The sequence below is a fragment of the Chiroxiphia lanceolata genome, chromosome 8 (genome assembly GCF_009829145.1).
Source record: "Chiroxiphia lanceolata isolate bChiLan1 chromosome 8, bChiLan1.pri, whole genome shotgun sequence".
NCBI lineage: Eukaryota > Metazoa > Chordata > Aves > Passeriformes > Pipridae > Chiroxiphia > Chiroxiphia lanceolata.
This window is the reverse complement of record NC_045644.1, coordinates 32,532,643-32,558,847: the sequence shown is the minus strand read 5'-3', so window position 1 is coordinate 32,558,847 and position 26,205 is coordinate 32,532,643. Positions and strand designations below refer to the sequence as shown.

Sequence of the window (26,205 nt, the reverse complement as noted above, 5' to 3'; positions counted from 1 at the left end):
CAGCCAACAAGACTCACAATCCAGTCCAAGAGAAAGATAGATGACTGCCCTCTGTGACTCCACTCATACTCGCCAGACAAGTCTTAGCCAACTAATAGTGGCTTAAGCACTCAAAAATAAAATAAAATAAAAAAATAAAAAAGGTTATAGTTGGGTTTTTTCTGTACATATTCTTTTCCCCACTCAGTACAGTGTACAGAAATGTTAACAACAGGAGTATTAAGAAGTTTCTCTTCAAGCTGTGATTGCCATAAGCAATGAGAAATCATCTTCAGTCTACAGTGATTTCTTTTAGCTTAAAAGAAGCAGAACAAAGCAAGATCATCGGGATGTGGCACAACATATTTATGTCTTATTAAGACCCCAGAAACTCAGAAACCAAAATGGCTGTTGTACCACACAGCTCTAAATGCATAAGGTCCTTCCTGGAACACAGTCACATCACATATATCACATTTCATTGTCATATATTCCAGAGAAAACCTAAGTACTCTTACAAAATTTATATTAAAGGACATATTCTGTACTCTTCTGCATTTTCCTATCCTGTAGTAACCTATAAAATTCCTGGGTTTGACTGTCCATCTCCAGCCAGGCAGTGCTGACATTGCTGGAACAGGCTGTGATACAGACCATCAAATCTACAGCTGTCTGATGGTCCACTACCAGCCCTCTATACATCTTTTTCTCTTAGAAACAACCTTTTGCCAACAGATGTGTCTTTTCTCTCTTTTTCTCTCTTTGCCTGTAACTATTTGCTGTCACTGCCCTTCAACAAGGACTCTGCATCCCTGAACCTTCAGGGGTTAACACTGGGGCATTTGATTTTGCCAGAGCTTTTCCCAAGGATCCTGTCACAACGCTGGATCACTAGGGCCCAAAATCATCACAGAATTATTTATTCCCCAAAAAGATACAGAGCAGAGAGAAAAAGGATGAAAGAAAGAAAAAAAATTACCTCACATAAATGGTAATCTTCCAGAAAGTACAAGACCAGCCTTCGGGCTGCGCTGCTACAGCTTCTGGGTTTTATTCTTTTTTTTTTTTTTTTTGTGGTCTTTCTTAACTCAGACTTCTTAAGTATTACCTCTGAATCTTTCTTTTTCAGATGAGAGAAGATTTTCTCAGATGCCCTGAGAAAAGACAGTGCCATCTAACAGCCTTCCCATTGCTCAGCTCCAGGGTTTAGCCCTTTCTCTACCCATTGCTTCCAGCCACTGCTTGCTCCTGCTTTGCTTTCAGCTCTCAGCCTCTTCTGAGGTCATACTTTCCAGTCAGACAAAACAATATAAATCTATATAAATTCAATTGAATTCAACACTAATAAAAGACAATTTCTTTATTTCCGATAGTGCAGATTTTGCTTTGATTTGCATTTGGGTTCTTTGTTTCAAAATCTCTTTGTTGTTCTTGCTGCTAGTGTAAATTTTAAATTAAAAAACCCCGTTTAATGCTACAGGGTTCTGAAATGTAGCACTTCTGTCAGAACTAGGACATAAATCTCACCAGTGACATTACACAACAAAAGCATTATTTTTCTCCCCTTCTCAGTCAAATATACTCTTTGGGTATGGACTGTCACTCTTTGAACAAATATCTGAGTATCTTAAGGACATCTAAAGCTCTGGCAATATAAAATATGCAACATACCAAAAGGAGACTTGCTTCTTATTCATTTTAATTAAAGCATTTATTCACTGCACTCAGATGTTAAGGCTTTACCTTATTACACTGATGAGCATAAATCTTCCTAGTTTTGCACATTGTAACGGAATGCATCCAGTGATCAATATGAAGCAGAGACCAATCTTTTCAGTTTTGCAAATAAATTTTAATAGTGCAGCTGTTGTTACTAATATATATATATAATCTCTTTTAATGTTCATATCAATTTGCTCTATCTTATGTATAGATTGGAACTTGCATTTCACCTTCTGTAAGTCATATCACCGTTTACAGCCTTCCTTGTTCTATTTGCCATTCTTGTAAGAAATGGAGTTTTATGAATTTGAGATCAAAAGATGTGGTCCCCTTGGCTATTAAATGGTTTCTGAAAGTTAATGTTAATAAAAGAGACCAAAAGAGCTTGAAATTAGGGCAATACTCTCATATTTCTGAACTGCAATACCTGTAATTGTCCTTCAATTTAGCATGTTTCCTTCTGTTTCAAACTATGGAGAGATACAAAGCTGGGGAGCTTTCAGAGCAACATGATAAATGGAAAATCAGCAACAAGAAAAGAGCTGATATAGCAAATATGCACTAAAGAAGGGTAAAAGTGATAAGAGTTCTCAAAACAAGGTACTTGGAAGAGTCTCATATTCTCAGATATGGTATTTCATCATCTGTCCTTTTCCATTTAACAAAGTAAAATGCTGAACCAAAACTACTTGGCTTTGTTTTGACATAAATTAAATATGTGGCTTGCTATTTTTGAAATAGTTACAGAAGGAGACTAAGTTACATTTGTGTTGAACTGAGGATGGAGGTAATTTTGCATTTCTCTGCTCCTTGCCTCTTTTCTATTTTGGGTATGTAAAACCATAAAGTCTGACTGACTTCAAGAGTTCAAAGGCTATAGTGCAGTTTTGACCTTGCTATTGCTAAAAAGGAAGGCAACATCTGCTTCGTGTTTCCCCTGTGCAAACTTTATACTATCAGTACTAAAAGTTGCATAAGTTCCATTATTAACCACTGCACCTTATTTATATACTGGTTTCAAACACACCCTGATGGGCTAGAAATAGTGGACAAAGAAAAAAAGAATTGTTGTAAAGTCATTTTAAAAAAATCAAACCAACACCATTTATAAAACATGCTCAGAACCATTTTGGCAATAGCCACACTGAGAAAATGGTGAACTTTTATTTCTTTAGTTTTACCTGTGACATAAGCAAAAGACACCTGTTGATTGCATCACAAGCAATTAAGAAACACCTTGTCCCCTTCACTGAATGGAACAGTGAACAAAGCTATCACAGTCTTGAGGAAGAAGTGGGATAAAAGTGCATAAATCAGAGGAGTATAATCTGTAAGCATAACAAGTACTTTCAAACTAATCACTCTGCAAGCTTTGCCCATGAGAAAAAGCTTTAGAACTACTGAAATCATTGGAAACTTTGCTCAGGCTTCTTTGCACCTACTTGCTCTGTGGCCTTTTCAGCAGGGATGAAGTCCTTTGTGCCTATTTGCAAAATCATCCCCAAACAGGTAATACAACCTAATTCCGTGCTTTCATTTGATCATTCTTCACAACAGTGTTATAGATTGCCACCAAAATTATTCTTCATACGAAAAAAAAACAAAGAAGAAACTTCCCAACATAGGGGAAATCCATATTCAAGGCACAAATTCCCTTTAGACTCGAACATAGAAAGCATGCTTTCCCTATTTAGTTCAGCAGCAGAGCTTTTCCATTTATATGTTGCCTCTTGCTTTCTAAATCTTGGCAATGTAAATCCCCAATGTAACACAACCTCTCTGTATCAAAGAACACGCAAGATCAGATGAGAATTATGGATTGAACATCCAATTGCAGGGGAGCTGCTAATAAAACTTATTAACAGTTTTATCTTTGAGATGAAAGAGGTTTAACCAATTGCAATTCCTTGAACAAACACACGGAATACTTCTGCCCAAGCAGAGGAGTGCAGCACATTGCACTGTTTTATCAAACTCATGTATTTCAATAAATCTATTAAAATATTTCTCTGCAGCTTGCATAGATATTGTCCTAAGTCTTCTACAGACATTTCACAGCTGAGTTTGCACATGGATTACTCATTAGATAGATAGGAACTGTAAATAAAGACCATGAGAGCACACCCTGGATTTGTAGGCATACTTGCCTGCATTAAAAAAAAAGGAGAACTCTACTACTAGAGGGTTTTCCTGAGCATTTTAATTAAAAATAAATACTGACAAGCAAAAGTCTGATAAAATTGTCAGCTTATTATAAAAGCACAAGTAAAATAGAACAAATATAGAAAAACGCGATGAACAGAAGTTTGTGATGTCCTATATTCCCTGACACTTTCAACACTCCCGAGTGTTTTTCATCTTTCCAAGATACATTACCAGATTTCAAACTGGGATAACAGTCCTCTGAAAGGGGACTGAATAATAACTCTTTCAAACATATTCAGCTGAGTTCTCTCACCAGGTATCTATTAAACAAACAGAATGTTGAAAATACTCCTCTGGCAAGTGGTCTCATTTTCTTTCAAAAAAGGCTCATGTCCTCTCTCAAACGATTTCTTGAAAGATAATTGTCCTGGTTAGAACAGTTGGGACCAATTCATCACTGGATGGGTGTAGCCCAAAACTGTGTATTCTATAGGCTTCCATGCCATTTTCCCAGAAACTGTTGTCAGTAGAGGCCTGCGAGATGGGGAGGGAGATGTTCCTGAGCACCTTCATACCCTTTTACGGAATGAGCACCCTCATACCCTTTTATGGAATTCCCCGCTCTGAGGGAAGGACTAAACATCCTTTTATGGAATTCCCTGCTCTGAGGGGAGGACTGAACATTCCTGCCTGAACTGGAGAGTATATAAACCTGGAGTTTTGGAACCTTTTTACCACTTGTGGGATCCAGAGGAGGACTGCAGCTCATCGGTCTCAACCAGACTGCAGCTCACCGCTCTTGGCCAGACTGCAGCTCACCACCACCCTCAGCCGGACTGCAGCAGCTCTCCCACCGGCAGGTTTTTCCCCTCTCCCTTTGCTTTGGACTCAAGGGGGGGCCCAGGTAGCACCACTTTGTTTGTGCCCCGGGGTGCTGGGTTGTACATTTGGGCTTTGTGGGTTAGTGCCTGCTGCTTGTCTGTGTGGTCGTACTAATTGTATTATTTTATTAAATTGTTATTCTGACTTGTAATCTCTCTTTGAGTTGGCTTGGTTTCCTCTGCTGGTTAACTTTTAAACCAGCACAATAATTCTCAACATGTGGGATTAATCATAGCCCAAAGCTTGCTTCTGACATGTGATTAACTATTTCTACCTAACTCAGAGGACACAGGTCAAAACATTTCAGCATTGTCACTCTTCACTCACACCCTGTACTTACAGCTGTGCAGTATAGGGAAAGGAGAGGAAGTGCATCTCCTGTACTTTATATGCTGAAGGCCAAAGAATGGTATGAGGAGGGATTTTTTATACTATTTGGTGATATATTTTGTTTGAGAACTGCCCCAGAATTAAATTTCTCTGCATTTATCATGTCCCAAGAATGCAGTGATTTATGCAGCGCATCAGATGCCATTACAAGGTTTCTCACATCATAAGCACAACTTATAATGCATCTCATGCATGATGTGTACCAGTAACAATTTCACTTGATGAAAGCTATCCTTATGCCTTTTATCATCAAGTATGTTAATGAGTTCCCCCAAAAGATTAGTGAGGAGTTTAATAGACCAAAAACCTATTTCAACAATTGTTTTAGAGTCTTTCAATGAAGCAATGTGAACTTCTGCATCTAAATGAACCTTTCCTTAATAACTCAGAAAAAATCACACCCTCTTGCACTTGTGCCAGGCTGCTAGGGTATTTTAACAAATTAATGAATTTATAATTTTATGAGAAGATGTACTAGGAGAGAAACTATCCCTTGGAAAAAATACATCTAAATTGTATGAAAGATGCTTGCACTGAAGGGGTTAGGCCCTCTTCTTCCAACATGGAGGTGTAAATGAGAAGATTGACAAAAAAAATCAGTGCTGTTAGCAAGAAATACCTCAAACCATTTCAATAGACTTTTCTTTGATCCCTAAGGTCATTTTCTAATATAGTACACAACATCAGTGGAAATATTCATTTATTCAGAGGATTTCCTTTCAGTTAGTTATTTGGATATGTCTATACACCTCACATGTTCCAGGATGGAACAGATTTTACTTTCTTACTTAATGGAAAATGCTTCATTTCCCACCAGGAGTCCTTTCACCAAGAGACAAAGGCCTCACATAAACTGTGTCCAGTTCCGGGCCCCTCAGTTCAGGAAGGATATTGAGGTCCTGGAGCAGGTCCAGAGGAGAGCAACGAGGCTGGGGAAGGGACTCAAGCACAAGTCCCATGAGGAGAGGCTGAGGGAGCTGGGGCTGTTCAGCCTGGAGAAGAGGAGGCTCAGGGGAGACCTCCTCACTCTCTATAACTCCCTGACAGGAGGTTGTAGCCAGGTGGGGGTTGGTCTCTTCTCCCAGGCAGCGATCAACAAGACAAGAGGGCATGGTCTTAAACTGTACCAGGGGAGGTTTAGGTTAGATATTAGAAAGAATTTCTTTACAGAGAGGGTGATCAGACATTGGAATGGTCTGCCAAGGGAAGTGGTGGATTCTCCATCCCTGGAGATGTTTAAGAAGAGACTGGATGTGGCACTTAGTGCCATGGTCTGGCAACCGCAGTGGTAGTGGATCAAGGGTTGGACTTGATGATCTCGGAGGTCAGTAAAAGCAGTTACACTTTTACTGACAGAGAATATAATTCAACAGAATAGTGTATCAGAAACTGCTCCTCACCTACTTCATCAGTCCTCACAATCACCAGGATGAGCTACAACATTCCTCTAAGCTATTCTGCTTAAGAGTTTTGGAGGTTACGTGTGGATGGAAAAGGAGAAATGAAGGCAATCCCAATGGAACGTGACATCCTTGCAGTGTAGGGGTTTGTCTATGCAGTGTTTTTCAAACCAGAACCAGTCCCCTGGTCTGTAAGCCTGCTCTGAGCCTTGGTTATCATAAGGCTGAACCTAAAGCAGGCACTTGCATGAATTCCAGCTCAGAGTTGATTGACGCTGACGTGGCGAAGGGCGCAGGCAGAACAAAGTCTCATCTCCCTACACAAGGCCATGCCCATGTTCCACCCGAGACAGTTTGTTCCAAGGAGGGATTCTCTGGGCCCACCCTCCTGGCCTGTGTGACTGCACAAAGTCGCTCACAGTCCTTTGTTCCTCTTTCCAGCATAAGCACATGGAGTCTAGAAAGCTCTTTGATAAGGAACTGTATTTCCTAAGCTGAATTTCTGTCCTTCCACTAGTTCAGTAACTTTCCTCTATTGCCTGAGTATATAAAGGAAGATTTAAACCAAGATAAATATTACAGTCAATTACATGAAATTTCTAAACCTGAACTTTGTATTCTTAAATTACTTCTTGTTCTCCTCACCGTGAACTCCATCAGCTTCTTATTTCAAATAACCAAATTATTTTCCTAAGAATACAAGATTTATCTATTTCCACTAAGAGTTCTTTTGCCCTTGTCTAGGCTGCAGACAGACTATTCCTTTGTCTTCACATTTCCTTTTTTCTCTAACAGACTTTGTATTTCAAGTGCTTCAGTACTCTTTTTGTGTTCTGCTTTAAAGATCAAACTACAAATTAGTTGCATCATATAAAACAAGTTTTTGCCACAAACCCAATATTGTTTCCTTTTTCCAGTTACATTTCTAATTCTTTAGCCGTGTAATTTGCCCAAACCATTATCTCGTATTGACATAACTGGCAAGCTGCACAATGAAAAAACCATTCTATTACTGCACAATTTTCAATAAGCAAGCTTTGCTACGTTGAATTTTACATAGTCTACTTGAATAAGGTCATACCTGCATTTCCAGTTATTTCTTATATCAGTTGGTGTGATTAAATTGAAAACATAAATCACTGAGTTGTTGAGTCTTGAACTATAAACAAAGACACTAATAGGCCATTTTCTATTAATTTTCCTCCAGCATAGCAGGACTATTTGCCCAGGAACACATCTGAAAGATACTGTAAAGATTTTAGATTATGTAGATTTTTTCTTGCTGATTCACTAATATTTTATTTCTAGATTACAACAATCTAGAAAGAGCTTATATCCAAGAAATTCTTCTTGATTAGTTCTTTAAAACTACTCAGTGAAAGAAGTCCTTGCAACCCCTCTGTGGTCTGTCGCTTCTGGATGACCCTATTATTGATTTCAAGAGTCTTATGGGAGAGGGGAACTACAACAGGCTCTTTTTATCACTACAAATTCTTCTCCGGCATTTCATGTGTGATTTTTGCCATTGATATTGGAAATCTGAAAAGGGAAACTTTCCAGCCCATGTTGACAAAATAATAACTAATGAAAGGTAAAAATGAACCAAATGAAGACCATTGTTCATACCTGCACCTGAAAAGACAGGACAAAAAGCCTGCAGGTATTGAATGCTAAGATGTGATCTAAAACGTGGGAAATCAAAAGCAAGGGTACAAATCACAGTGCAACTTTCAGACAGGGTGGCAGTAAATTTCCCTTCCAAAAGAAATGGCAGCAGCTTGCCCACTACTGACAGCGTTTTCCATACTGTCCTTTATTGATGTATTTTGTCAGCTTCACAAGTCTTCACTTGTTTGTAAATATATTTACTTTAGTGAAACGTTGCGAGGTTTCTGTTGACGCGTTTCCCCATCATGTTGTGATCCCCAGGAAGGCAGCACACCCAGTCCTCCCAGCTCTGTACCTTCTGCAAGCTTGCCAAGGGGGCTTTCTGTCTCGTCACCCAGCCCATTAATGACCCCTGTATCTGGGCTGTACTGTCCAGCTGCTCCGTTCTCTGCTTGGGGCTTCCTGAAAGTACAACCCTGAATGCAAATGTCGTCACTAGGGGAGTCAATAACATGCAGCCAAGAAAATCTAAAAGGCACAGCTCAGACTACTTTTATAGATTTAACAGGAATGCTGTGGCATAGGCTGATATGATATATAGTGAGACTCCATTTCTCTGGGGCAGCTTCCTACTGCCTTAACCATGAAACTGAGCTTTTTATCTTCCTGAAACTCTCACTGTGCAGATTCTGCAGTAGTCCAGGCAGGAGTAGTGATAATATCAGTCTTTCTTATCACATGACATTGATTCATCCCCAGTGCTCTACAGGACACACAAATCGAATGTAAAACATCATGAAAAATCAGGCGATTTAAAAGAATTTTATCACAATGAAAGCATTTCAGAAAGTTATTTATATCTCATTAAACAACAAACTGCTGGGGAAGATAAGCTACTTCCAGCTGCAGGAGGTAAGTCATTGCAAGAAATGTGGCTACACAGCTAGTGAAGGATTACTAAAATGGGACTGTCAACCAGCCTCCTTCCTAAACCAGAGCATTTTCCACCTGGGGGTATTTAAACTGGCTACAAGTTAGCTGTACAAACTTACCCCCAACTCCAGTAATTAGATGGATTTTCTCAGGTTATCTCCTAAAATTTAAGGTAACAAATCTCCCAGAGTACTTCCCTTTCTCAAAGTGCCTCCTAAAACAGACTGAAGGATGAGAGATCCACTTTGTGGTAATTTTAAAATTCTTCCACCTCAACTAGAGAGAACTTTTAGAAAACCTTCTCTGCGATGACAACAAAACTCCAGATTAAAGGCCTCCATTTCTCTGTTAAAAGGTAATTTCTGTGTATTCTTCCTCATGGTGGAAGTGTTAGCTTGGCATAAAAGCACTATTAAGAGCCCAAGTCTTCACACTAGAATATAGGAATTGTCCTTTCCACTTCACAGAAAAACAGGATAAAACCCAACCAACTCAAATGTCAATATTGTAAAAGAGCTTATTTTTTAAATATTCTGACCTGTAAAGACCCAGAAATTTTTCATTTCCTTTATTTTGTTTTTTAAAGTATTTGCACTCTGCACTCTCACTACCTTTGGACATCTATTCTACGAGCTTTAGAATTGTTTACTATGTCCTTTAAAATGAAAACATACCTGTTTGTCTAGGGTCAGTCACTTTCCAAGTAAGTAGCCCTGACTATAAAATATCCCACAAGTACTCAAACTACCCTCAGCCAGCAGGCCTATGGAAATATTTTTTTGTTACTTTGAGACAGTTGCATGATGAGATGCAACACAAAGAGATGACGACGGTCACTGAAGAGGAAAATAGCATGTCTCTTGCAAAAGATGAGGTCCAGAAAGGATTTATTACACAGGTGTTTCTGCAAGGAAGCCCAGAACACTCAGTAATGAGTTAAATAGACACTAATTTGTCTTATGCTTCTGCTGTTTCTTTCAAATGAAGCAAGGTTGGAACACCTGTCAGATTAAGGTATGGAAAGAGATACAGATATTTTTCAACTGTCTCAAACCGGCAAACTTTCACTGTAACTAATGTACATACAGGAGCACTGCAGAAACACGGGGACCTGTGAGGGAGAGAGTACAGAAATACCCTGAGCATTAATATCATCTAAACACAAAGAACAAAAAATCACTCGATCAAATTCTTCAGGGTTCAGTTTGTATGTCTCTGGAGATGTACTCTGCAAAGAAGAACCAACATATGCAGCTTCTTCAAAGCAAAGAAGTGATAAGAGACCATGTTTTTGTCACTAAGTGATGTAAACAATGACGCCCTGGAATTAACTGGGCTGAACTTCTCCAATCTAAATCAATTCTTGTATGAGCTGACATTCCATTGCTTTTGGGAAGCCAAATATAACATATTTATGAATCAGACAGATGTCTTCAATATTACAGTGCTGTCAGCAATCCTGCCTCTCTGATGTTTAATATTTCATATCATAACAGGGAATTTTTTTCAGAGAGCTACTGTCTGGTGAGAAACCTCAGAGGCGAAATCTCAGGCCACCAATGTCAATGACCACTCATGTTGTGCTCTCAGGGAGCACTAGTATGGCCATTTTAGTGTAATACTGGTTACAGTGTGGGAATTGGAATAAACAGAATTTCAAAAATGTCAACTTTTGATGGAGTTGGATCAAATCTGGTTGTAAGAACACTGAATCTTTTTCTGTTTCAAACTCTGGAATCTACTTTGAAAGGACCACACTATCAACACTAATAGCTGCCAGGTCAATCACATTTCTTTTTATGAAATATTGTTCTACCATTTGTTAAATAAAAGTTTGAACAGCTGTGCTTAATTTCATGTACTGCATAGACCAACTGTTAATACATTAAAAAGGATTCGGCTGTGAATCAATAGTTAGATCTTGACCACCCCAATGCTATTCCCTCAAAAAAAACCCCAACCAATCAACCAAAACAAAACTCAATGATTCTGTTTAGTTGTAGCAAGCTCTAATGCAGATTCCTCATCTGATAACTGAGTTACTTGCATATAGAATGCCACAAAGAACAGGAATACAGCTCTGGCTTTTCCTGCCACCGTCAGATTTGATCACAGCATCAATAATTAAACCTTTCCTTGCTCAACCAGTACCATCACAATAATAAGCTACAGAATGAAAAGGAAGAAACTTGTTGATCTGCAGATTTACCTGACAAACTTCAATAACAAAAGTTATGAAGTTTACTGCGGTTATAGGCTAAACTAAAGATATTGCAAGAAGAAAGAACTGTCCTGTTATGTAAATAAATTCTGACTCAGGCTTATGATACAGCTGTAAATCTGATATATGGACTTATCAAATGAGTTTTCCAGTACCTTTGAGAGGAAGAAGTTCAAAGAGAGCTTATGGGCTTGTGTCAGGTTAGGGGCACAGCTGGTGAAATGGGGGAAAGGTACTGAAATAATTTCAATTCTTACTTTGTAATCCAGGGAAATTGATAAGTATCTTTAACCTTCAAACCTAGTAGAAACATTTGCAAATGTTATTTCATCAGCTCTGTATTGCAAATTAGTTCCTTTTAGAGAGCTTCCTTCAATTTTCTAGGAACATGAAAGCTGCTTTGGTACAGTTCCCTTTGGCACACAGCATTAATTATGCATTTATGCTGGCCAGCCATTTATTGTTTGATTTGTTCCTATGACCACTCAACATGACTTCCACAACCTTTATTTGTTTTTGACCAATTATAATTTTAGAAATTCTTCATCATTAATATCTATTTTCTATTTATAAGACACTACGCCTTAAATGCCTGTCATTATTATGTCCTGTATTATGTTGAACTACACTATACTATACATATATTTTATATAGATGTACACATCCACACACTATACTATACTTCTTTTTTTCCTTTTTCCCTACAAAAATATCACTTAAAGGTTAGTTTATTTTCACATCTACTTTTATCTACTATCCATTTAAATTCCTGAAAACTGCGGGCTTGTTAATGAGTGCCACATGGATATTAATAGCAACTGATATCAAAGCCACCAGGTCAAATGAATGCTTACTTAAGATAGCACTGTTTGTCACCAAGATAAAATGCCTTGTTAATGTTATGCATAAAATCAATTGATTTTAATTTTCTGGCATCTGTTTCAGTTCTCCTCACTTATTAGTGAGTAGCACTTGTGGCTGTAAGAGAAAATTACTGAGAAAAGATGTGCTTCATCTCCAGCTACAGGTAAGCAGCTGCTAACATTTTCAGAGGTGCAATGGCTGCTAGAAAATTTGAAAGTTAGACAAATTCAGGTACAGCACTGGAAATCTGTGACACATAAATGGTAGCATTTGCAGGATCCCCTATGCTCCAGATACACACTATGAAGTTCGGCTCCAATCACAAGACCTAGAAACACCCTCAAATTCTCTATTATATCCACAAAACCACAACAGATGTCCTGTTAAACTAATTGGAACTGCAGCATCAGAGCCTTCACAAAGCCAAGTAGTTCACCTTACACAAACGTGCCACCTGCAATATGCAGGCTTCAGCTTGGCAACTCCATTTGAGCTGCTGAGAGGTGCAGCCAGAACTAATGTTCTGGAATAGCCTGAAGTAGAAAAAGAAATATTATGAGAAAGGTAAGTATGATCTGAAATGGAGACTACGTGAGCTTTAAAAATGGGTTGTTCCATTTGTTCTTGGTACTGGGGAGCAAAGAGGGCATCTGGGAAGCACAGACGGAAGGCAGAGGCAGAAGCTCAAAGGAAAGAGGATGTTTTCAGCCAGTCACATGTAGGTGGACCAGCAGAGCTATGAAGTAGCAGACAGAAGACTCTGACAGGAAGGAAATTCCTGTGAGTCTCTAAACTGAGGAACACATTCAGATCAAAAGGGAAGATCAGTGGGAAGGAATATCTCTGCTGGTGTACTAAAAGAAAAATACATCTTGATACATCCCTCCGAAAAGAGGGATAATCTTGTGAAATAGTGAATAAATACGTCAAAGCTGGATGGTGGACCAAAAGCCAGAGAAGTGATGTAAACCCAGAGAACTATGACCTAGCTTAGGCAGGGTATCAACAATGGTGAAATCTCAGTGGAAAAGGTAGACTGCCTTTGAAAGGTGCTGAAGAAAGAAAGGCTAGAAGTTGATAGTACTACAGGACCCAGCATAGCAAGCAGTGATCTGAAAAGTCTGATAGAGGCAGAGGATATGCAGTGATCCCTATAAAGATTCCTAGAGAGTAAGGAATTTGATTCCGGTGATAAAATCCCAAAAGATATTATAAGGATTTTAGAAATATCTTGCCTGAGCCCAAATTTTGGTTTTCTTGGGAAGATTCAAAATGTAGAAAGAGAAAATTTCTATTCTGCTTTCTGGAGAGACAGAAAGATGCTGCAATAAATCCTGTGCGTGAGGCTAACCACAGACAACTCCGAGGTTGACAAGAAGGTTTTCTGATGGCTTCTGCTCCTGGTGTCTGAGGGTGAGCCTGATTTCAGAAAACAACTGGGCTGGGATGCACTGTGGGCTTTCCAGAGGCCTAATGCTACTGAAAAGCAATTCCAAAGAGGTGAGATCCCAGCCAACAGTGAGCAACCGAGTACTGCAGAACATCATCATCAGTGAGGGAGAGCTGACATCACTCAACACCCCCCTCGGGAATCTTGACAGTGTGGGGTATAAAGTCCCAGGGCCCAACAGTCCTGCAGTAAGAGCACAGTGCTGGGGAGGTTGATATTCACTGGCAGACTGATATCCAAGACACAAAGAGCTTGGACCTTGTGGGGCAACAAAATGTTCCCAAACAGACCATGAGAAATACAGCTGCTGTGCAAATCAGTTTGATCTGAAGTAAATGTATCAGTCCATACATGGCCAGGTAAGAACGAGATGATCACAAAATGTAACCATGCGGAAACGACTGTGACTCGCAAGAGGATCCAGCTGATCAAGCCTATCAGATCATGGTGAGCCACTGGCAGAAGATTGTTTCTTCCCTTGGATAGAGGGAAGCTTATAAGAGGAACAGAAAAAGGGCCAGACTCCCAGAGGAGCTGCACGCAGGAAGGCACAGCACCACACATGGTCACAGCTGCAGTGTGGCCCCTTCCTTCAGTGGGCTCCTGAACAGAAAAATCACCATGACTAGAGACAAGGTCCTGACCTGGCCTGGAAGCAGTGGAAAACCAACTTTAATTACCTTTCCATCTGATACTAAATAATGAAAACGCACAACCGAATCTTTCCAACCAGAAGAGGTGTAAAAAAAAGTACCTGTGGTGACACTGACTGTGTGAAGAAATGAATAATTTATTAATATCTGGAACTTAACATACTGTAAGTAAGCAGTAGTTGTATTACATTCCCTTACATTTTCTTCCAGCACTGATGTTTCCACGGAAAATATCTTAAAGAAGACTATTCTCTTTAATAATGACACAGAAATATTAAGCTGAAAGAATAAACCAAGGAGGATGGCAACGTAAACAGTGAGTGCTAGAAAGAAGGAAGCGCCAAGTGGCTAACATCATAAATACTAACTGGATTCTTCAAAAATAAATTACTTTTTCCCTCCAATTTTAGTTTTCCATTTATTTTGAGATGTACAGAGACTATAAAAGGTAAAGTGATTTATAAATATAAACCCAGAACGTAGAGAAATGAGAACATGTGATGAGTTATAAAGACCACTATAAAGTCACAGCTTTCACATTAGGAGAGGACTGTACAATCCAATTCAAAACTCATATTTAATACAAACCTAAATTGACTACTTGTTCCAGAGGCAATGTTAAAGAGGGAGACAGGGTTTGCTGAAGGGAGCTGTTAGCTGTGATTGCCATCCAGCAGGCTGGAAACACAGCTTTGAGGAATAAGTAGTTATTTTAAAAAGGTCCTTCCAGGAAAAGGAAGAGAAGGATAACCAAATGGGAAGAAAAGGCCCAACCATTCTAACGGCTTTCCTGACACTATGTGAACTGTATAATTAGGGAGATCCAACCAAAAGAATACAAAGTTAACTGGGGCTTGGGAAGGGGAATTATGGTATTAGATGTGTTACATAATGGAAGGCACTACTGTGAGGAGGGATAAATGTTCTTGTTTCTACCCAACTCATCACTTTTATAAGTGTTGCTGTACCTTTTATATTCTTTTATCTTCCAGTAAAGATGCTACTGTAACAGTTGGCTAGTTCTCATAAGGAATATTTTTATGCAAGACATAATGATTCATTTTAGAGTCATGCAGAATTATAAATTTCAGTTTCTGGAAAAATATTCAACTTATCATTATCGTGATCAGAATGAATTTATTTACTTTATTCAAATTAATTTCTCTTCATTAGTCACTAGAATATATTGTCCAGAAGGGCCAAAGCTTCCATGACATCCATTTCCGAAGCTTGGTATAACTCATGGATGTAACTTTGATTACAGCTACTGAAATAATCTCGGAACACATTTAAAATAAAATCATATATCCAGGCTGAAGCAAAGTGGATCCACTGATCCAACAATTCTCTCCCTTCCATACAGATGCAAGAAACAAAAATTGCAGGGACAGATTTGATGTTAGACCATTTCATACCATTCCAGTACCATCTTGTTTAAAGTTTCATCGGTTACTGACAAGAGTCAATGTCTTATTGAAGTAAGCCTTTTTAAAGCTGGGTTTAAAATGAGTACAATTCTCTCTTTCAGCAGATCAGAGAATCCTGAGACTACAGCTCTGTATTAGTGTCAGCTGTGACAGGCACAAAAGTGTTTTCTAAGCCTAACCCCCAGTGTTAAAAGGGTTGTTTCATACTCCTCTTTGTTTCTGTAATTATTACTTTTCCAAGTAGATATTTCACTTTATAAAAAGATGAGGCATTTTAGATATAACAGCTCCTCTTATGTATGACAGTTTATAAATATTTTTCTCAGATTTGCTGTTTTCTCCGTAACTTTTTCCCCATGGAGTAAGAGAGATATCAGTTAAAAATTGTCTACTGCAATCCAACATATTAGAAGAAACAGACATTAAAGATTGATTTGCTATCCTGAATTAGGGAAAGAGTCCCTTTATTAAAACGTTATCACATTGCATTGCAGACAACTGATTACTGACAACTACTCTAATATTCTGTTAGTTTGCATAAACATGGAATTCAGCTGCAGGTAACACGAGCTGCTCAGTATTTTGCTTGTCGCAGCCAATGTTTTGAATATGAACATCAGTTTAATAAATTATTTGGAATGAAAATAACAGATAAAAGGAAATTACTGAAATAACTATTATGAAGGAAATCTCAGATCATTAATTTGATATACAGAAAACCAGACCTGCCAAGAACTGGTGGTAGCAACAGAAATACAGGCACACATGTTTTATGCATGTGGTAGATAATCTCCAGGAAAGAGAATCACCAGGACCAATTATAAGGGCATTTTGCAGCTGTTCTGCACTACTCGATTCAAGCATTATACCATTAGTTCTAGATTTATTGTTTTGGCTGTGTTTGGAGGTGAGAGAATTACTTATTTCACTAGAAAGACTCCTAAATTATAAATGAAATAGCTTCTAGAAGGTAAGATGAGTACCAGAGTGTAAAGGAAAGAACCATATGCTAAATGCTATGGTCATGCTCTAAATTTAACATCAACCTCTGATGAAGTGTCCCCAAGTCACTCATAAGATATCCAAAACTGCTCTCAAAACTATTGGCAGTCATGAGATGATGGCAGAGGCCCCAGGGATATAATCACAAATAGTTAATTGCTGTCACAGAAGGAATGTGACTGTGGACCTGGCTTACAGACAGTAATGTGAACAAAGAGCACATACAAAGAACTGTGCATCAGGTGAAATTGGGAACCCCCCCCAAAAAAAAAAAAAAAAAAAGGAAATGACTCTCCTATTTAACTTAGGAAGCTCAGGAGCAAAGTAGAGGAAACACCCCAAATCAAAATTCTCCTCTTACTGAAGAACCAGAGGTTGCAGATGGCTCATGTAGCACCTTCCCCCTCCTTGGGGAAGGGGAGTGCTCAGGCTTGGGAGCCATGGAAGGACAACCATAACACACTGGAGAGAAGAGGGTGGGTACTAAGGAGCATGCAACAATTGGAACCCTTTCATTACTAGAAAACTTTCCTGAGATTGCTTTCTTTTCTTTATTTGTCTTCTACAATAAGTAGATCTGGATTAGTAATCATTCTTTCACTAGATTAACAATAAATTAGTTGCTATGCATATAAGGTGTGTTCCCTGTTTTCCCATGACAAAGCCTTATATGCCACAGTGTGCACAGAGCATCAAATATACAACCACCTCCATTCTGTTCAGCCTGCAGTGACCATTTGTGTTCATGGCACTGTCAGAGACTGTGATCCCAGAATGCTTGTGGTGTTATCTCCCAGGACTTTCCAAATACAGAATATTGTCAAGATACTGTTAGAGCATACTAAAAGCTATAAATCAGGCTCCTCATTTTCATCCCAAAAAGGAATGTTTCTTTTTTGTTAAATTCTGTACTTTAACTCTACCGTTACCTGAGCCTAGCTCATTTCTTAAAAATCAAAGAGAACAAAACAAATTTGTATACCATATCAGTAAAAATACACCTTCAACAATTTATCTGCATTTTCATTAATGGTTTTGTTAGACCTCAAATCCTCCCCTGATTTTTTAAAAAAGCCCTAAGCTAAACTTTAAATCGTAGATGCAAAACTAGTTTGTAGAACTTTGAGACTTTGTTAAGGAAAATACATGTAAAAGCCAATCTTTTATCTTTTTTAAATGCAAATTACATACTCAAAATTCATGCTAATTGAGCCAAATGAATATTACGGAGTAAGAGCACTATACCATTTCTTTTTTTATTTTTGCCTGAAAAAATGTATCCCTTGAGAAATGAAGAAAAGAAAAAAGTTAAAAATTACATTAGGAAGAAATTGTGCCTCATGATCTGAAGTAAATGTATCAGTCCATACATAACTTGAACTATTTCATTCTCGTTTTTTAGTCTCTCTCTGACACCCTCTCACTAAAATATCAGCTGAATTTTCTTACATCCTCTCAGAGCTTTCATTTCTCAGATCAACTGAACCTGAGACACCTTATATTTAAATGTGACTTTTCGGAATTCAGACTAAAGCCCCCAAACTACTGACACTGAATATAATTCAGAAAACCAGTGGCTGAGACAATAATTAAAAGCTAAGGCAGTGATTTACGATGGCTATCAGAGGAGATTTAAAACAAATCTTTGCAATCAATATACAAAACAGGCCTTGAGAAGCAATAGCTTAGGCTGGCAATGCACACAAACCCTCAAGGCTACAAGAGGCATTAATTTAGGGCCAAATTCCACTGTCCTTATTCCCACTAGTCATTACCCTTCCCAGTAGGTCCCTGTTGCCACTCTGGGAACCAGGCTGATGCTACACTTGAAAGTTGCCGACCCTGCAACTTTACAATAGGTAAGAGGTTACTAAGAAATAGTTGGAGATTAAGAATGAAATAAAAATACTTCCAAAGCGCTGACAAATATTTGCTTCTGAAAAGCTATTGGCTCTATGATGCCAACACTTTTCTAAATCCCTTTCATCTACATTGTATTTGATAACTTTCACAGTTTTCTGCATACTCAATATCCTTTGCTTAACGAACCTTCACTTCACAGTTCATTTGTCTACGTAGAAAAATACATCACTGCTGTTGGTACTGGCTCATCCCCTGAATAAATGACCATTTCTTCTCATAAGAATGGTCCTAATGCCAGAGCCAGAGCCAATGCCATTTTGTTATCAGTTATACTGCTGCTGATTCCATTCCAAGAACAGAAAGAAGAAAATTTGTCTCAATCCTTACACAATTATGACAGGTCAGGGAGAACAAGGAAGTATAATCCCTAAAAATGAACTTTTATTTCACTATTCTCCTACTAGAAATGAAGCCAAAACCAAACAGAAACAAAGCTTTTCAACAGTGAGGAACTTCAGATACTAATGAAGACACTAATTTCTAACTGGTGAAGTTAATTTACAGAGAAGGGGGAAACAATTTCTCCAAATGAATGCTGCTTTTCTTTTTCCCTAGAGCTCTTGGAGAGAAGAAAACAGGAGACTGCAGGTAGAAAATGCCATGATTCCCAGTCAGTGAGCAAGAGTTCCAAATAGCCTCTAAGTATACTTTTCAGAGTAATCAGTCTCCAGGCAAAGAGTAGTATAATTTCCAAAATCTGTTGGACTTGGCATCCTAGAAACAGCAGTTCTCTCGTATTCACATGTCATACCTGAATATATCTAATCTTCATTTAAGCTTTCAAAGGGACTGTTTTCAGTATGGAACCAACTGTGCAGGTTAAAAGTCACATCTCTGGCTTTCTTAGAAAAGTTTGCACACCTTCATCAACCTGTTTCTCTCTAGTTCCCAGCCAAGAGTAATTCCACTGACTGGGATCTGCATCCAATAACCTACCAGGAGGACAACATTTTAAGTTTAAAAAACAGTGCACATATAAATTGGAAAAATTGAAGGCATATAGGAACCCAGGGAGGATTGCTACTAATTCTAGGACTGTGGTCATCTTCCTGTGTCAGAAGAACCCCAACACCCCCAAGGATGTGGCTGAAGACAGTCCTCTATAGAGCAGTAAAAGATGATATTTCCAGCACATAGAATTTGAACAGTATTTTCCAGAATAAGAAAAAAGTATTGCAGTATATTTATTTTATATGTTCAGCTTCTTTCAGTCGTAAAAGATTAAACTGGACCATGACATGTACAAGTGCCAAGTGCATTTTCACTGCTCCTTACATTCCTATAGGTCATGAAGGAGTATTAAATGTGGGTAACTGTTAGAACATACAGGGGACACTGCTGGAATATATATATATACAAAGGAAGATGTATATTTATTAACAAGGAAACATAAAACATTCTAAATTGATGACCACAACGTTAGACAGGGTGGTTTTTTGTTAAAGTATTTGTCAAGATACGTCACAAACTATAGACAGGGTGCAGATTTCATGAACAGCTGCACGGCGTATGGTAGGAGATAATGATGTGTAAGAACCAACATTAATTTAATATTAAACTGATATAACTTGGCTTTCTGATGTTCAACACAGTATTTTTCGTGTAAGAAATATCTCTCCTTAATCACTGAAGCAGCAGAGCTTCTGTTCAGACTCAAGCACACCAATTTTAGCAGCATCAGGTTGCGGAACTTTCAGGATTGGCTCTCAAAGTTATGAGCAACAATTTAAACTGTAACAGTGAGAAGCTCTTAGCACTGCAAGATTTACCCTGTCAGTTCTCTGGTATTTTCAAATGTTCATCCAGGCTGTGTTCAGCGGCAGCAGAGTGCCTCCATAAAACATACAGTTTTCTTTTTCATCAAAAATCCCCCACTTAACCTAAGAGAACAAAAACACCACACTCCAACTTACAAAGACTATACAGTTGCATGGCCAGCCAAGCACTGATCCAAATCTTTAGATTACAGAAAGGACAGCCGAAATGTTATATCAGAGGCCTCAAAATAAGAACAAAGTTACCCTCCTAATCTAGAGGGGCTGCAGTTGTGAACTGGAGTAAATTAGGCTCAACCCTCAGTTAGGTATGCTGCATTAACTGCATACCTGAACCACCACTAGGAATGACGAGAAAGCCAGGGTTATCTCCCCACTGAAATAAGAAAATAAATAGATCAAGAAGGCGACACTTCTGTAACAGGTATTATTAGGGTTAGTTCAGTTCTGGAAATGAGGCATCGGGGTTTGATTGCTTCTCTCAGCTGATCGCTGCCCGGTGCCGTGTGCGGGCTCTCCCTGGAGCGCTGCTTCCCGAAGGGCAGGAGCGCTGCGAGCCCTGCCTAGCGCTTAACAAGCCCTCATCAAGGCAAATGAGCAGCGAACAGGGCAGCTGGCACCAGCTTTGCCACAGCAGCAAAAAGAAATATCTCTTCTCATCCACCTAACCTTTCAGAGTTCCCCTCCTCCAACCCTGGTAGGCTGAGGTGTTGCTTTGAGCATCGCAAGTGTGTTCAGCACAAATAATGAGGATGTCAAGAAGAAGAAAGTGATATATGAAAATATTAAAGACACATTTTAGTAATGGATTAAGATAACTATCACTTCAGTTTTCTCTTCCTACAGTAGGTTCCCTTCAGCCAAGCCTTACACAGCACCCAGTCTCATTTATTTTTTATCTCTGCAGCACATTATTTTTCCTACATAAAATTGTCAGTAAACTGTCTACCATCCAATTAAAAATTACACTTTTCTCCTCTCAGAATTATACTCAAATCTAGATATTGCATTTTGCTAGGAGTTGCACCTCTTGCAAGCTATTGCTCACATCTTAAAGTGTGCAGCTCTCCTGCTACCAGATCTTTTGGGCTGAAGTGCCTTCCTTCCCTTAAAACTTTGTTCAAGGGTCTGGAAGCTGTTGATGAAACCAGCTACCTCTCCTAAATGATGTCAAACCATGCAGAATCTCTGTCCCTGAAGTTCCACTCAGGTTCTCTCCTCCTGAAAGGCAAACTTGGCTGCTTTCAAAAGCTCTTCTCGATTGCACAGCTCTGCCAGATGATCCCTGAATCCTCATTTCCTCAGAGAGCAGAGGCAGCTACAGCAGGCAGAGGTGAGTCTGACCAGCCAATTCCTTTGCTGCTTCCATGCAGCTGCACATAAAATGCTTTACTGTTAAAAATACTACAGTTTTACTTCTAGGCAACATCCGAGGAGGGTAATACTGGACTTAATGCTAACAGGAACTACAGCCGAAATAGTATATTTGAATCCTGAAGGAGGAGAGGATTTATCATGTATCCTTATCTGTTAATCACAGTCCTAATTAGTGGCTTTTAGCACCTCCTGCTGCCCTGCTCCCTGTCTGGGAGAGGCCTTTGGGAGTAAGAAATCTGCAGCTGGAAGGGGATGCTGGAGCAGTCATTCCTTCCACTAGCTCAATTGAATTGCACAGAAGAAAAAGTTAAAATAAATGCAGTCTGACACTTTCCTTCAGCTTTCCCATGCTGTGGGATTTATCTGCATGTCACAGGGGGTATGCTTTAGAGACGTCCTAGCAGTGTGCTTCCACTACCAGTTACACTGTCCAAGAACTGCAGTAATATACTGATCACGGGGTAATTTTTTATGCTCAGATGTGACTGTTTTAAAACTTGATACCATCAACAAAGAATAAAGCAGGCTTCTGGCTCCATCATCCCCCAGGCTCCACTCCCCAAAGCAGTAACTTTTGGAAAATGTGATGAAATAAATTTCTCTTGCCCCAGAAGAGCTTTGTATCTACCCTTATTACCAACAGCAACAGTTCAAGAACATTCAGAGTTGTGCAGTGTCACCCATAGCCCCAGCAAAGGTGTGTTTGCATGTGCAACACCAATAGATTGTCTCTCTTTTACTGACAACCCTTCCCCCAAGTAAAGGAACAATAATTTAAAATAACATAACTCTCAATAAACAAAATTACTGAAGAAAGTAAAACAAAAAGTTCCCATTGTTCAGAAAAAGTGATAATAACAAAAGAAGCTATTAAGCACAAATTTTCCTACTAGACTAGATGTGACTCAATCTAAAGGAATATTTCACCTTGAATAAATTTTTCTTTTAGGTGAAGTAGTCTAAAATCTGTGCAAGCCTAGAGAAAGAGAAAAAAACCCCACAACAGAACACCTAGCATATAGAAAGTTTTTGAAATTATATCCCTGACAGAGCTGTGAAAGGAAACAGTCATAAATGTAGCCAGTCTTGTCTTTCTGTTAACAATGGTGGAACATATCTTCATGCTTACTGGTAATAATATTTTTCTCATTTGTACTCATTTAGGGTCAGAGTGACATATCTCTACTCAATATTAAATTGGCATTATTCTTAAAAGCGGTAGCGTGGGAGTCAAGGAGTCGTTTTTATCAGCCTGGTAGCAGGTTTTAATTTCCGAAGTCCAAAATGTCTTGTGAACCTATAGTATTGGAGGGATAATTCTGAGTTCATTCACCAGCTTGACACATTCCAGAGACAGAATTTGGGTAAATTCCTCAGCTGACAGACGTACAATGAAACACATGAAGTGTCATGGGTTTACAACAAAGGAGAGTTTGATCCATGTTACATGACCTGCCTAGAGAAATAAATTCAGTCATCAGAGGAGATGATACAGATCTCAGCAGCTCTCTGGCTCAGCTCACTTTGTCCACAGTGAGGTTTTTTGAGATGCTGGCCAAGGTTTGGGTTGAGCAGAGACACATTTTTCTCCCCTGTGTAGCCATTGTTACATTCCTCATTGTCCCCGCTGAGACAGGGCTGTGCAGCCCTAAATGGCACAATTTCATAATTCTGTTTGCAAAGTTGCTTCCACCTTTAGTCAAAAGTATCCATATTTGGCAATGTTCTAGATCAGCAAGTAGCTGAAATGCTAAAAGCCAGAGTCTAGAGCTTGATACAATCCAGAAGAATAATATGCAGGACAAAATAGAAGGGATTGAGCTGGCTACACTCTCGTTGTGGTGTCCCATGGCCCTGCTCTGTTCACAGTGACAGTTCACCCAGAGATATGTTTAACACCATAGCAGGATTTCACAGGAAACAGAGGCTGCTGGTTAACAGGCTGGGCTCTGGGATTTGTATTTCACAGGCAGTAAAAAACATTCTGAGAATCAAACAGAACATTTTCCAAAATGCCCCATTAAAAGAGGAATTGGAGGGGCTAATGGATACTTTTCAAATATTTACAACTAGAAAAGAGTTTGAAATTTTATTATTAGAGGAAATTTTATTATTAGAGGAAATTTTATTATTAGATGAAACTTCTGTTGTAGATTTGTACTTTGTGTTGTTCCTGACATATATGACCTAATAATACTTCTAATTTTTATTGTTACAATATTTTTATTGTTACTATAAAACACAGAAATATATTCATATTTAATATTTGATTTTTTAAAAATCAATAGTGATAGCTGCTTTTTCATCCTGGTTGAACTTTTCTACATCACAATACCTCCTGTTGTAATGAAGCAGTTTGGAATTTCGAACAAGTAAGGATGATAAAGACCTAGTATGCTAATTAGAGGAGCAGATGTTTTCAATGAATTTGTGTTAGCCTGAAATTATTTTTTGACAGATATGAGTGTGCACTTTGCTGTTTGGCCAATCAATAAGAGTTTGATTTCAGCAGGATTTTTTTCCCCTCCAGATTTACTTTGTGTTATTTCATTTTTTTTCTTTTAAAGTCAAAGAGAGTACTTTTTTCCCTAGATAAAAACAGGCTGGTCTACTGCTTCCTATTATAAACTCTTCTACCTAGCAATTTAGTACCACACATACATCCCTCACCTGAATTTTGGAAGATTTAAAAAAAGTTGTAATAATTTTCAAGTATAAAATAAAGACAATTTTTTTTCTGGTTAAAAATAAACCAATTGCTGTAATAATGTGACACTCAACTATCACTGTCATCTAGAAAAAAGCTTGAAAAATAGCAGGCCAGTACTTGGGTTACTAAAATCTGAGATGTTTTTAATGAAGCTCCAAGCTTTTGTAATTATGTTTTGTTTGTTCCTTTGGTAGAAATTTGCCTGGATGGAGAGGAGGAAGAACCACCTGGATGCTTCCTGCTGGTGTGGAGAAAACCAGGCTCTGCTGCTCAGAAGATGAAAGGTAAATCAGGGCCACAGAGAAGGCAGAAGGAACAGAAAAGGAACTTATTCCTGGAAAAGATCCTGCTCCTGGTGATTGGATGGAATGAGTGAAGCACTGACTGCTCCAGTCCTTGTTGCCCCATGACTTCAGAAGTTGTCACTCTGGCTTAAAAGATTTTCACAGTGCATTCACAATGACAGCAAAGTATCATCAGCAGGATTCCTTAATTGCTGCTCTGAGGAGTCTGCTGCCAGAGGGAGCTTGGTGGTCTGCAGCTCCAGGCAGCCCTCAGAGGAAGCCTGGCTCCAGCCTTGGGTAGGCAAAACCGGGCATCAGTTATTTTTCACAACATACCATAATGATCCAACAAAACACTTTGAGGGGTCTGGTCCTTTCTTTCCTACCTGGCCATTTGGACCAAGGGCCTAATTTTCAGAACCAACTGATATTGTGATTTTTGTGTAAGTCATTAGGAACACTCTAAACTTCAAAACATCAGACATCCCTCAGCATTCCAAGAAAACATCTCAATCCAAAACCATGGAAACATGCTGCAGTTCCTGCTCAATGTTGAAGGAGTCACGAGGGGCTTTCTAACTCAGGGCTCCTTCAGCTCTGCCCCTGGGCAGTGAATGGGAGCTTGGTTCACTGCACCCCTCACCATCCCATGTTAGAAAATCAAACATCCCCTATCCAAGGAGATTTTCTTACCTAGCCTGTGCTGGGTTACTCTGGAGATGAGAATGGAATGGCTGTACCAACTTCTCTTGCTAACCCTGGGTCACTGACAACTGAAGACAAGAGGTGAGGACCGTCAATATTTCATTTAAGAAGCCTTTGCCTTTAAGAGCCTTCTGCTCTGTAGCCTTTGCCTTCTTAGTCTTGTGTAGGTGTCAAGCTGCTACAAGGTAAAATTTTGCATATAAATCAATGCTGCAGGGTGATTTTCCCAGAATAATTATGGCTTGTATCCGAATCCCGTCTCTCCTCCCCAAAGAGACAAGAACAAAAGACAGTATTTGGATAAGGGGGGGGGGGGGGAAATAAAGATAATAAATTTAAATAAATGAAGATCTGCTGATAATAGGATTTGCAGAGTAAATTAACCTGCACGCAACCTCCACACCACCAAAACTGTGCTGCTACCAGTCCCTGATAACGCCACCCCAGGGGAATCCCCCGGTAATGGAGTCACTGTTGTTTGCTTCTCAGGTAATGCTCCATGGAGTCAAAATTTACCAGTTGCTCTGAGCAACTGGATTAGAGAGATCACTTCTCTGTCCTAATTTGATGATGTGAATTTCTTAAAGAGGAAAATTAGTTTTTACATTTTGTCGTTATTTTTATTGCCAATTTTCCTAATGAATTACAAAGATCAAGAACTATGATGAAAGCCAACTCTCACAGAGTAAGGGAGAGGAGAAAAAAAAAACCAGCTCAGTAAAATCTGATTTTCCTCATCATTGGCTCTTTCATAT

The 26,205-nt window shown here is 39.0% G+C and overlaps 1 long non-coding RNA gene across 3 annotated transcripts in view; it reads right to left on the bottom strand.

Annotated features, from left to right (window-relative positions):
• Window positions 1-26,205, bottom strand: part of LOC116790564 — a 103,658-nt gene that overhangs the window by 53,044 nt on the left and 24,409 nt on the right. For all 3 annotated transcript variants that reach the window (XR_004358402.1, XR_004358401.1, XR_004358403.1), the window contains one exon: window positions 25,439-25,628. This is a non-coding gene — a long non-coding RNA (uncharacterized LOC116790564). The remainder of the gene's footprint in view (window positions 1-25,438; window positions 25,629-26,205) is intronic.